The sequence below is a fragment of the Staurois parvus genome, unplaced genomic scaffold (genome assembly GCF_062004578.1).
Source record: "Staurois parvus isolate SC_StPar_1 unplaced genomic scaffold, SC_StPar_1.0 ptg000102l, whole genome shotgun sequence".
NCBI lineage: Eukaryota > Metazoa > Chordata > Amphibia > Anura > Ranidae > Staurois > Staurois parvus.
Genome location: NW_028317898.1, coordinates 2,016,797 through 2,029,068, shown reverse-complemented (window position 1 = coordinate 2,029,068; position 12,272 = coordinate 2,016,797). Strand labels below are relative to the sequence as shown.

Here is a 12,272-nt window from a genome sequence, read left to right as displayed (position 1 = left end):
ATCAACTAAATTTCCCACAGGTGGACTCCAAGTTGTGGAAACATCTCAAGGATGATCAGTGGGACTAGGATGTACCAGAGCTCAATTTTGAGTATCATGGCAAAGGCTGTGAATACTTATGTACATGTATTGTTTTTTTCAATAAATTGCAAAGATTTCAAAACAAACTTCTTTCATGTTGTCATTATGGGGTATTGTTTGTTGAGGAAAAAAATCCATTTTGAAATAAGGCTGTAACATAACAATGTGGCAAAAGTTAAGCGCTGTGAATACTTTCTGGATGCACTGCATATGCAGTCCCTGTTCACATCTGAATTGCAGTCAGGATTGCGTGATTCTGGCCACAATTCGGAACGTGGCAAAACACGCATATCTTGTTTAGGTGCCATTCATTTTTAACAGCTGCATCTATATACAGCATACCGCACTATGTTCTGGGTTCAAACCAAGACTTCCAGTCTTAGACCCGGAACACAGCAGAGTCCTCACAGCGAACCTCAGCCATTGAGTAAGTGATATATTCAAATAATGAATACAAAGCTTCTTCTGATTGGCTGAGTCAGAGAGGCAGGCTGTTGATGTCACAACCTCTGACTCCGCCAATCAGAGGAAGCTTTGTATTCATTAATAGAATACATCCCTTAATTTGGCTGAGGGCCACTGTGATGGATTCTACGGTGTTCAGGGTCTAAGACTCAAAGTCTCGGCTTGAGCCCGGAACACAGTGCAGTATGCTGTATATAGCCTCAGCTACATACAGTTTATACTACACTTCCAGTGACCTCACAGGTTAGTGGGGGACATAGTTTGTCTGGGCTGAACTGGCCCAAATTAAACATGTATATTGAAAGGTGGAGATTAGCTTTAACCCTTTCTCTGCCAGAACTGTTTTTGCATTTATTGCACACGTTTAAATTAGGCCTGACAATTACACAAACCCCCTAAACATTATATATTTTCTGAAAGCAGACACCCTAGAGAATAAAATAGTGGTAGTTCCAGTATTATATTTCACAGGATATTATCACATAGGTCTAGGAAAAGCAAAATTGCAGTAAAGACCTTTACAGTGAATTTTAGGGCAAACGCACTAAATTACCCAAATTTTTGGTAAGCTATAAAAGATGTTGCGCCGAGTAAATAGATTCCCAATATGCCAAATCTTACATTTGTGTTGGCCTATGAAATGGTGACACACCTCAGTACCCTATATTTTCTATAGGCGATGCTTCAAAAGTCCCCCGTAGGTCATCGGTTTAGTGTTACGGTGGCCTTGTGCTAGAATTATTGCTCTCACTCTGGCGTGTGCGACAATATGTAACGTGTATCACAATCGGCGTTTTCATGCGTAGGCTCTCTGACGTGTTTTATATGTGGGGGTGGCCTCACAAATTTGGGGGGGATGTTAGGTGATTGGTTTTAACTTTGGTTTTTTTTTTTAGAATAAAAAAAACAAATTTTTGTATTTTTTTTTTTTTTTAGTAACTTTTTTTTCCCCACCACCATGATTTTCTTTGAGGCATACAGGGCATAAAAGACCCTGCATACTGTATCTTCTCTGGGCTCCACCCAATGTATTGCAATGTAGACCGGAATACCAGGGGTGGCATCGATACCGGGGCCTTGGAAGCAATCGGGCGGCAGCGCAGCTGTCCAACTTCTTCCATCTGATGTACAGACCTGGCAGCGAAAGGGTTAACTGGTTGTAAAGGATCTTCTTCTTTCCCCCCCCCCCCCCCCCTCTAAATAACAAAGATGTCATACTTGCCTGCTCTGTGCAGTGGTTTTTGTGATCCTCCTCCCCAGCTGGATTTCCTGTTCCTGACTCCGGGAATTGCAAAAAACAAATAAAAAATCTTTGTACAAGTCACCAAAATCTATAAGAGAATTCACGTGAATGTGCCTACCAGACTGTGCCTGTTGAAATATTTGATGTCTTCTGACCATTTATCTTCAAAAATGTAAATGAACCCCCTCTCTTCTCTATTGTAAGGTGATATTTGGTAAGCTTCCCACCTGTATAGCTCTTTGGTTGCTGAACTGCGTTTATAAAGTATTGCTGTGTGTTTATACATTTATTTTGTACTTTCTTGCTTTGGGACTTTGGGGGCCTATTCATTATTCTACCTCAGTGCCTGAATTATAATCAAAAGTGTGCAGGATGAAAAAAACTGTCCCCTTCCTGTCACGACTTTGAAACGTGTCATGTCATGCCACTCTAACTACGAGTGTCCTCTGCAGAGAATGTATACAGGACATTTTTTGGTGCCACACTGCGTACTGCATGTTTTAAAATAAAACCTTACATGTCAGTACAGTGTGGAGTGTTTCCTTTAAAAGTTTAGAAACTTGCATGACTTTCCTCTTTACAACTCAAAACCAATTTCTGATGAGGAAACAGGAGGAGGCCAAAGTGCTGTCTGCTGTCTTTGGATTTCCTGGCCATCACCTTAATTAAAGCCAGTCACACTTCTGGGAAGTGCCACAGAAAGCCTGGGTTGAAATTTCCCCCAAGACTCTATTCACACTTATGTGCATGTTGACACACATTTTAATTTGTGTATTGATGGCAGCCCATTCAATTCATTAGCTCATATGAGCTTTAAGGCAACAAAAAAAAATGTGCTTGCTGAAAGGTCCAGTCTTGTGTGGGGGAGGATTGGCTGATCAGGTGAGTACACCTTTTTTTGTCCGCTCCCCTAGAATGAACTGAGCATTTAACCCATGCAGTGCCTAAAGGGGAATAGAGGTTAGTTCCTTTTGAAAGGCCTAAAGATATTTGGGCGATTCATATGAATATATCTTTTTTTTTTTTTTTTTTTTTTTTTTTTTTTTTCCCATCTTTAAATTTTACGGAAGGTAAAACTAAGGAAGCTTTATGGAAAACAGGAGGATTACAGAGAGGTCAAACTATTAACAGTTCATTCCTTGCTGACCTCTGCTGATCCAAACATTTTCTTTCCCAGCCAGGACATGTAATCCCCCATTGTCCCAACACTATAAATCTAGAATAACAGAGTCCCGGCAGCTACGTGGATGTTGCTGTGGAGGAGGAAGGCTGCTGCCCATGTGAGCTGTTACTTGAGCTGCCTGCTGGGAGGATGGAAGTGCTATGAGAAGTTTGGAACCCACAGCAAGGCAAATGTTGATTAAAACTGTATTTGTTACTGTGATGCAGCCCATATGAAAGGCCTGTAGTCCTAAAATTAAATTAATCTCATTTGATTGAATTCAGGAAACAGGATTTTTTTTTTTCTTTTAAAGTAATCTATTCAACACGTTTCCCTCTCGTTAACTTGAAGTTTAGTCAACTCCATAATGAAAAGCAATCATTCTTTTTGTTTGGGTTTCCATTGATCTATGTTCTGGTATAAGCGATGCCAAATTAGAACATACAACATGTTAACTTGTTTGTTCCCAAATATTCAGAAATTGAGCTGCTTTAAGGACCAAATACACAGTTGTGTATTGCCTATCTTGTTTGATTTTTTTTTTTTGTTTTCTTGCTATAGACAAAAGTAGTTCATATTTACCACAGTGTGCAATTTATCTGAAGCTATATTTACTAGACTTTTTTTTAGGCCTCATGTCCACTGGTCTAAAGACTATTTTACAAGCAGTAGGCTAAGAGAGGTGTTTTTATAGGCTGGGGAAAAAAAAAACGCATCGACAGTGTTCATGGATACATAGGTATTTCAAGAACAACAATCCTCTGCGTTCCAGAGGAATGTACAGTTAAAAAATGGATCCCGAACAATTAATTCCGATTCTGGCACAGGTTTTACTGCTCCCTAAGGGCTGGGGAAACCAAGAAGAAGCACTGAAAAACAAGGACAATAGATGGATTCTCACAAAAAAGGAACATTCTGAACTCTGATGTACCTTTTTTTTAAGTTGTTTGTGAGCATATATCTATTTTTACTAAAAATGAAATCTATCACAAAGGTACTATGAAAGGCTGGTGTGCACCCTCTGTTCCTTGTTTTGCAACACATAGGCATTTAACAGCTGAAAAAAACCCCTCAAAAGCGCATTCAGGAGAGGAGCTGAAGGGCAGCAAAAAATTCTGAATGCCTTGTAATGACCACAATACATTTATATTCTGGCCAATGGAATCCATTAACACTCACACTTGATACACTTAAACATGTGTGCAGTACATGGCTTTAGGGGTGTTTTTAGGCAGCTTTTTTTCCCTGCCAGGAGTTCTGGCATTCAGAGGAACAAAGCAAACGGCCTGCGTGCCTGAGGCCTTAAAGGGGATATCTTCAACAATAAAATATAATACTATAGTACTCAAACAAAATTCTTCTGGGGAACTTTGAATATCCATGCTGTATTGTCTTTGTGTATAAAAGGGGAACCTATCTTGATAGAAATACAGTGACATTGGGGGTAACTTTAATATGCGATTGCAGAGCTGTCATGACCTTTGCTCCATTATTGACCTCTGATCAGAAACAAGCATGCAGAGCTGGTATGCGCGTACTTGTCAAGGTCAGTGCTTATCCAATTTTGGGTATAGGTATGACCTCCAAACACAAGTCTGAAAGAGTAGCATGTATGTGTGAGATGATCGTGAAGAACCTGTCATCAAAAAAATCAAGTATTTTAAATGCCTACTTGCAGATTTTTTTTTTCTGTCATTTGTTGTATGCTTTTGAAATTGCTAGGGAAGAGCCCAGGAAAATCCATTCCCTAGAAAAGTTTAATTTCCTCCCATCTTCCTGTCAAGTGATAGCCCTCTCCTCCTTTGGGAGTGTGTCCAATTACTGTCTGTGCTGGCCCATCTCCTCCACACCTCACATTCATCCTAACCTTTTGTTGTTGCTGGGAGAGGAGGAAAGGGAATGCTATATAAAGTGGCACATAAATGAGAACACCAAGTCTGCTAACATCACACTTAAGATTGTGAAGGAGTATACCAGTTTATTGCTACTTATTAAAGGAAACCTGTCCAGAGGTAAATATGTACAATGGCATTGCTGAACTTCTTCTGAACTTGCTAATTGCCTGGCTGTCATATTGAGAACTTATACAAAATGAGCAAAGTCCTGCCAGCACATGAAAAAGGTGAACTTGGCTCAGTCTGTCTCACACAATGCTGACTGTCAGTGCAGTCATACTAGCTGCTACGTTATCACTGTGTTCTGGCTTTGCCTGACAATAGCCGAGTATTGCAGTACCCTTCTTTCTCCCCACCAGCAACAGCTGTATCAGCATGTTGGGAGTGCCCCCTCACTTGACTGGCAGTTAGTAAACCCTCCACATCTTGGCTCTAGAATAATTACTTTCCGCAGAATGAATCATGAGCACCATTGCTGTTCCTGATATCACACGATGTAACAAATCTAGAGGGAAACCAGCAACAGTGTGTGCATTTAAAATGTATGAATAATTTTGTGTTTTTTTTGTTTTTTCTGGTTTTTGTGACATGACTACAGGGGTTCAGTGTGATGTATTGTGGTGTTATGTATTACTTTACCAATAGTTCTACTAAAGTAGAGTACTAAAATAAGTATTGTATGTTTGTTAATGTTTTTAAAATAAAGGCTGTTAAAAGGAAACCATCTGTTCTATTAATTTTTAACGATTGCTTAACAGTGTGTATCTTTCAGCTACCTGTATAGGCATATGCAGGTTGTGTGTAGAGCTGGATCTTTGTCTCGGGTAAAATTTGTCTAGACCTGCCTTAAGATGACATGCAATACAGTATATTAAAACTGTTAGAGGGTTTACATCTGCTTTGAGGTTTACTGGCTGTGAGAGGTCCAGACTACTCATTCTCTGGTCATTGTTACTGGTTACATAAAGGGGATTGGCTGTGTCTTTGTATTGGGCCTCATTCATGTCAAGAAAAATGGAGATATTTAGAAAATGGTTTCATTTTTCTGAAATGAAACCATTTTATGGGACCACTTTATGCAATACTATTATTTTCTTCAAAATCAAGAAACAAGCAGCATACATTGGCCATTCCTTTGTGTGTTTATTATAGAAACTGCCTTGTCTAGAGTAGATAATGATCCTGTGCTATGGTTAACCTTGAGCTACAGTCAGAATACAAAATCTCAGTTGGGATCAAGGAAATTATAAGGTTCCCACTTGTTTTTTGGAAGTTGCTTTCATTAGTAATCACTCCTTGTTTGTCTTCCAACAGCTTCCAATGGTACTTGAAGTGTTTCTTTGGTAAAACCAATTGGTGGTGATTCAGCGTTTTCTAATGGCACTTGTTTCATCCCTAGATTTGTGGATTTACTATGTTTTGTCAGCCCCTTGTTATATTATTGATCCTTAACCTCCTTGGCGGTATGATTCTTTCCGATTTTTGGTGCTGAAAGCGGTACCATTTTTTTGCATGGAAATATGTATTTTTTTTATTTTAGGCCTGTAATTCTTAGGAATAACTCACTGAAATCTGTCCGAACAAGAGTCTAGTAAACATCCCGGGGATGATAAAATTTGAAACACAAAATCATAAATTATAATTTAATAAATAATCATAAAAAATAATATAATAATACATTCAATTCAATAATATAATCAAACCAAAAACACTGAAATTTGAAATATAGCGCCAAGTTAGCACATTGCTGAGCAAAGTCGCAAAATCGTTTTCAGTGTCTGATGACGATTTTCCCCACAAATCATCACTCAATTCTGCAAGTGGTTCTGATTTACTATCGCTGTTCTCCTAGCTGATCTAAACCGCTTTTGACCTAAAGGGACACTTTTTGGACGCCATAGACATTTCTCAGTTTCCAGGCAGAAAGAACAGACAAAATGCAGGCAGGGCACAGGACAAAGCACTAGGGACAATATGTATGTGAAATGGGTTAAGATAGCAATGTTTTACTATATAAAATGTAAAAAAAAAAAAAAAAAAAAGACATTTTTTAAAATTTTTAAATTTCCCGCCGCCAGCGGCGCCTGTACGTCCCGACGTCACAGGGACAGGACACAGAAGCCGGATGCCGGCATCTGCCGGAGGAGATGGCCGGGGACGCTGCAGGGGACACATCGCAGGAGCGCAGGGTAAGGTAAGTGAAGAACAGATGCCGCAGCAGTGCCGCATGGTATTCCCGAGTGTAGCTCGGGGTTACCGTTTGTGGTACTGAAATGTTACCCCGAACTACACTCGGGAATACCGCCAAGGAGGTTAAAGTGATACTACAGGTTTTTAAGATTGTTATTAAAAAAAAAAAAAAAAAAAAAATGTTATACTTGCCTGCTCTGTGCAATGGTTTTGCACAGAGTAGCCCCGATCCTCCTCTTCTTGGGTTCCTACAACCCCCCTCCCCCACCGGCACGCCTGCTATCCTATCCCCCCACCCCAAAACCATCCCCCTCGGAGAGTGCCCTCTCATTCGATATTGTTCATTATTACCAAAATTTTAACCTAAATATTTTAAACTACATTAGAATGTTCTGAGAATTTTCCTAAGAATTGTGTTCAAAGTTCTGTCTATGGCCAGCTTTAGAATTCATGTACTAGTAGCCTACCGCGGTTGCCACGTTTTGCGTTTTCCCACAATCAGCCGTCAAAACTTTCTTATCCTGAATGCAATTCTTCCACATTCAGGAGAGGGGGTTTAACCTCACCTAAATGTGGCAGCTGCTAAATTTTGCTAAAAGCCTGTGTACATGGACACATAGGTTTTTATGGAGTTGAGTTTAGGAGCTCTGGCAAAAAAATGCCAAAAGCTCCTAAACTCGAGTTTAGGAGCTGCTCGTGTACATGAAGCCTAGAGATAGTAAGACACGGTCAGTTTTGTTCTGGTTTGTTTACTGCTGTGAGCTGAATGGAAAAGAAAACTGACCGCCATACTAAAGCCTTGTGCACACAATGAGAATATCAGATGAATGATTGTTTTTTTTTCTGCAAGCTAGTCTCATATAAAAAAACAATGAATAGGTTATTAGAGTTATGAAATTTTCGTAAGACATAATACAACTTCGGAAGTGGCGTAATGTATTCTTTTGTTTCTGAGCATGCGCGGTCTTGGTCACTGGATCTTTTTACAGATGATTACTATACTGCTTAAACGAAAATCGTCCGTCCTGTTATCTTTTGAGAAAAAGTTTTGTGCTTTTCCCTTTGGATAATTTAGTGTGATTTGTCATCGTACAGGTGCTCTGAAAACATATTTTTTTGTCTGATGTTCTCATCATGTGCTAGGCATTACACAGGCAATGGTAGTATAGTGATCTCCCCCCAGAACACACTGAGCAGCCATTGGCTGCAAGCGATGATTGGATGCTGGTTTTCCAGCAACCCCATTTGACAGAAGCTGGTTGTTAGACCGGCTTCTGAGGGACTGAGAGCTGTATGCACTGGCCTGAAAGCTGGCCAACTCCTGCCGAATCAACCTCGTTTGGCCTGTGTATACCCAGCCTTACTCTGACATGTTCCTAAAACCCTGCAGTCAGCAGTGGCATCTCCTCCTAAAATACATCTAAAAGGTAAGGCATATTTAAAAAAAAATAAATAGTAAGTGGAATGCTATGTGAACAGGAACCTATAACGAACACTTGGTTGCAAAAGTAGAAACATTATGTGGAGGGTGCACTTTCTGGACTTGTTTGTTTAGTAACTGGATGCAGTTGTCTGCAGATCTGTGCCAGCAAGTATCAGGCTGGCTTTGGACTTCAACCTTTGGAGTGGAGTGTAATCCCACAATAAGCAACTTTGTGATGAACTGAGAAACCTAGAAGTGTGCTGAGTGGCAGGTTTAAATCCTGTAGCCTTCCTTTGGAAGCTCCTCATTGGCATTTATGAAGGTTGTCTGGTAGAGTGTGCAGGACAGGTCATCAGTCATTGCTGACAGTAGATGTTTAAACATTTACCTTCCCATTTGTGCTTTATTGCCTTGGATTGCTCACTAGTTCCAAATGCTACAGGAAGCTGATAGATAAATCTGTTTAGGAGGCAGCATGTAATATTTTTTTATGAGGTGACAAGTAATAAGAGCCAGCATCCCCATGCACATATTTTTTTTTCAACAAGTCTTTAGCTGTATAACAAAAGCGAGTTGATAAAGGTTAGTGAGCAAACTTCAGCAATAATAAACACTAGGTTTAATGGGAACAGGCGCTGTGCCAGGCAAGACTTTGAAAGAGCTATTTTGCTGAATGTCGGTATTCATCTGAAAACACCTTTCATCTTTGTAGGACTAGTCACCACAAGCCGTAACCTTTGTTGGGTATTGCTAGGGCTCATGCCTTTATGGATCTAGGGGAGGGGCTTAGCTGTTATGATGATGGAGTGTTTTCTTAAATAGAATACACCATTCCTCAGTCCTGCTTGTTTCCTTTTTCACTTTTGTTGAGCAATGCTTTGTCTTTGTGATTGGTGATTATACTACTGCAATCAATGGGCCATAACTATATGGGCACTAGAAGAGTAGGATGGTAAAAGCAGGGCATACTTTTACATATAGGTATGACCTACCCAGCCAATAGTTGTGCTGTTTGGGTAGCATAGAAGTTGTGCTGGCCAAATGGATCCCAAGTTTCACAGGTGATTTGATAGACGGATGATATGGAAAATGTGTGCAGCACATCCAAGCCTTGCCAGCTACACAAAAAGTGACCATATTGCAGTGATTCCCAAATGCCAGCAGTGTATTGCATGGTGCAAGTATTTACTTGGCAGTAAATGGGGACTATCCATGTATACCTATACAATCTGTAAGTAATATAACCTAAACTGTGCTTGGATTCATCTGCCTTCTGCGACAAAAATTAACACTTACCTGATCGTTTTTAACCCTTTTTCATGCACCTGTCTGTCAGCATTTTGCTTTGTCTTCAGCAGTTGATGCCTGTCGGGGCTCTGTTGCATTGCTTAATGCTGTCAATCAATGAGAATGCATTTGAGAACTATCAAGAAGGAGTAAAAGGATGCATTAAACAGTGATCGATATATGTAGACTGGAAAGGTTTCAATGTTCCAGCTTGGACCAATGTAACTACATATATACCATATCTGCAACAGGAAGAAGGGTCAGCCGCACACCGAAGGGTTGATGAATACAGTGTATATTTATTGATCCATAGGACACACAAAACTACAGGACCTGTTAACGCGTTTCATACGATCTTGCTTTTGGCTGTGATTAACAGGTCCTGTATTCATGTCCTGGTGTTGTGTGTCCTATGGATCAATAAATATACACTGTATTCATCAATCCTTCGGTGTGCAGCTGACCCTTCTTCTTGTTGCATCGCGTGTGGTGGCGGGCCAGAGCCTTCACCTGTCGTGGATTGTTTGCCTGAACGGTATACCTCTGTTCTTTGGATTTATACCATATCTGACTGATGCTCCTGGAAGCTGGAAATCAATTAAGTGGACACTACTACTACAGCAATTACCAGTAGCTTCCGGGTCCCATGCTGAGCAGCCTGCCTGATGCATTGTGAACACAAGAGGTTGTCCCTTTTCATCAGTCTCCACCTCCTTCAATCAGGGAACAATTTGCATTCATTCAGAAAACGAACAACATTCTTGGCTTTGTGCCTGTGCTGAGCAACTGACCTCCTGTGTTCAGAATGCCGCAGGCCAGGACCCAGAAGCAAGTGAAGATCACTGGTGTAGCAGCATCTATTTCAGTGCTTTTCCAGCTTCCCAGGGCCTCATCAAAATATGGTTCCACTGGACCAGCATAACTACGTGTAAAATATCCATAACTGGAATCGATCTTTAAGCCTGGATATTCAGTGTGCTCCTTTAAGCCCTGTTTTGACTAGTCCTCTTTTATTCCTTAAAATGTTATTTGATGTCAGAACAAGCAGTAATAGGGATGTTCCTCATAACTCTACACAGGCGTTTTAACAATCATGGAAAACATTAGTCAGGGTTTTTTGGTGATAGCCACAATACAGAGGAAGGCCCGGTAATGCCGTGCCTGGATTAATAGGTTAACGAGAGAGCGCTTACTGAGGTCTCCCAGCCCTGGGGTTGCTTATTGAGCAATGCCACCCTGATGTTGTAATGGTGCCAGCAAGCAGTGCTCTGGGGGATTAAATGCTTTCTTTAATTGGTCCAATTAGTTCAAGGTTTCTTTTGAGCATCAGTCATTCTGCCCTGGCTTAATAGCGAGCCATTAGACTATGAATGAAGCTCACATGCTTTATTAGAGAACACAGATGGGAGTGATTGATTTTGCAGCAGTGGAGATGAGACTGTCCGTAAGAGCTGTGAGAAGAGAAGATAAAAGTGAAATGTTTTAGCTTATAGGAAATTCTCTAAAACGTGAACATAAAAGTACTGTTCTTTTTTCCCCCTCACATCATGTATGTTAATAGGCATTCTCCTTCTCTAACTAGCCTTGTTTTACATGTTAAATATGCAGTACCCAGGATTATTTTATTTTTACGATGGCTTTAGCAGGCAGGAGCTGATCAGTCACCCATATAACTGGATCTTAACCACTTCAGTACCATCCTGTATATACCCCTTCATCACCAGGACATTTTCAGTTTTCAGAGACACAGCTCTGTTTTGGTGATATTTAATAGCTACTGTTTCTTATATGTTGTTGTTTGTAAATGTGGGGGAAAGACCAAAAAATGTAAAACATTTCTCTTCCTTCCTGCTATAAAACATATCCAATAGAACGAATTCCCCCCCTTTAAAAGCAGACTTTCCAAGATGAGCATTTTTGTTGTGGTTTTTTTTTTTTTTTTAACAATTTTGTGTAAATGTAACATGCTGGTATTGAGATGATTAAATCCCAGAGCTTGGTAGTGGTGCACTATGGAGGAAATGGCGAAGGGGTTAATCAAATTTTTCCAATCTGTTGCCTCCTATCCTTCATTGATTAAGGCCCTGATCACATCTAGCAATGGCAGAGTGGTTTTAGCACTTTGTTTTTCCACTGTGTTTCTGGATCCGCATCATTCAATTGAATCGACTTCTCTATGCAACATTGCACCAAAGTCTGCCAATAACAAAAAGGTACAGAAGTGCCTTTGGTAAGTTTTTGGAGCAAAGTGTAGTTTTGTCCCACAACACAACGCCCATTTCTTTTGCTTGTTTGGAGTGCCATTGACTATAATGACACCCAAACACCTGTTGCATGTTTTGCAGCGATTTTACTGCGTTCTATAATCTTACAATTGTGCCGGTGATTCTAGAACACCCAGATGTGATGAAAAAAAAAAATTACATGTTCACTAAAACATGAAGTTAGGCTTTAATGTTAATGGCATTCAGAAGATATGACTGGAGTAATGTAGAACATGCAGAGAGACTGGGTCAAGGAAATACT

The 12,272-nt window shown here is 40.2% G+C and overlaps 1 protein-coding gene across 2 annotated transcripts in view; it reads left to right on the top strand.

The window, feature by feature from the left end:
- The window catches only part of RYK (receptor like tyrosine kinase), a 211,694-nt gene that overhangs the window by 70,812 nt on the left and 128,610 nt on the right, over positions 1–12,272 (top strand). The gene's annotated exons all lie outside the window — the stretch shown is intronic.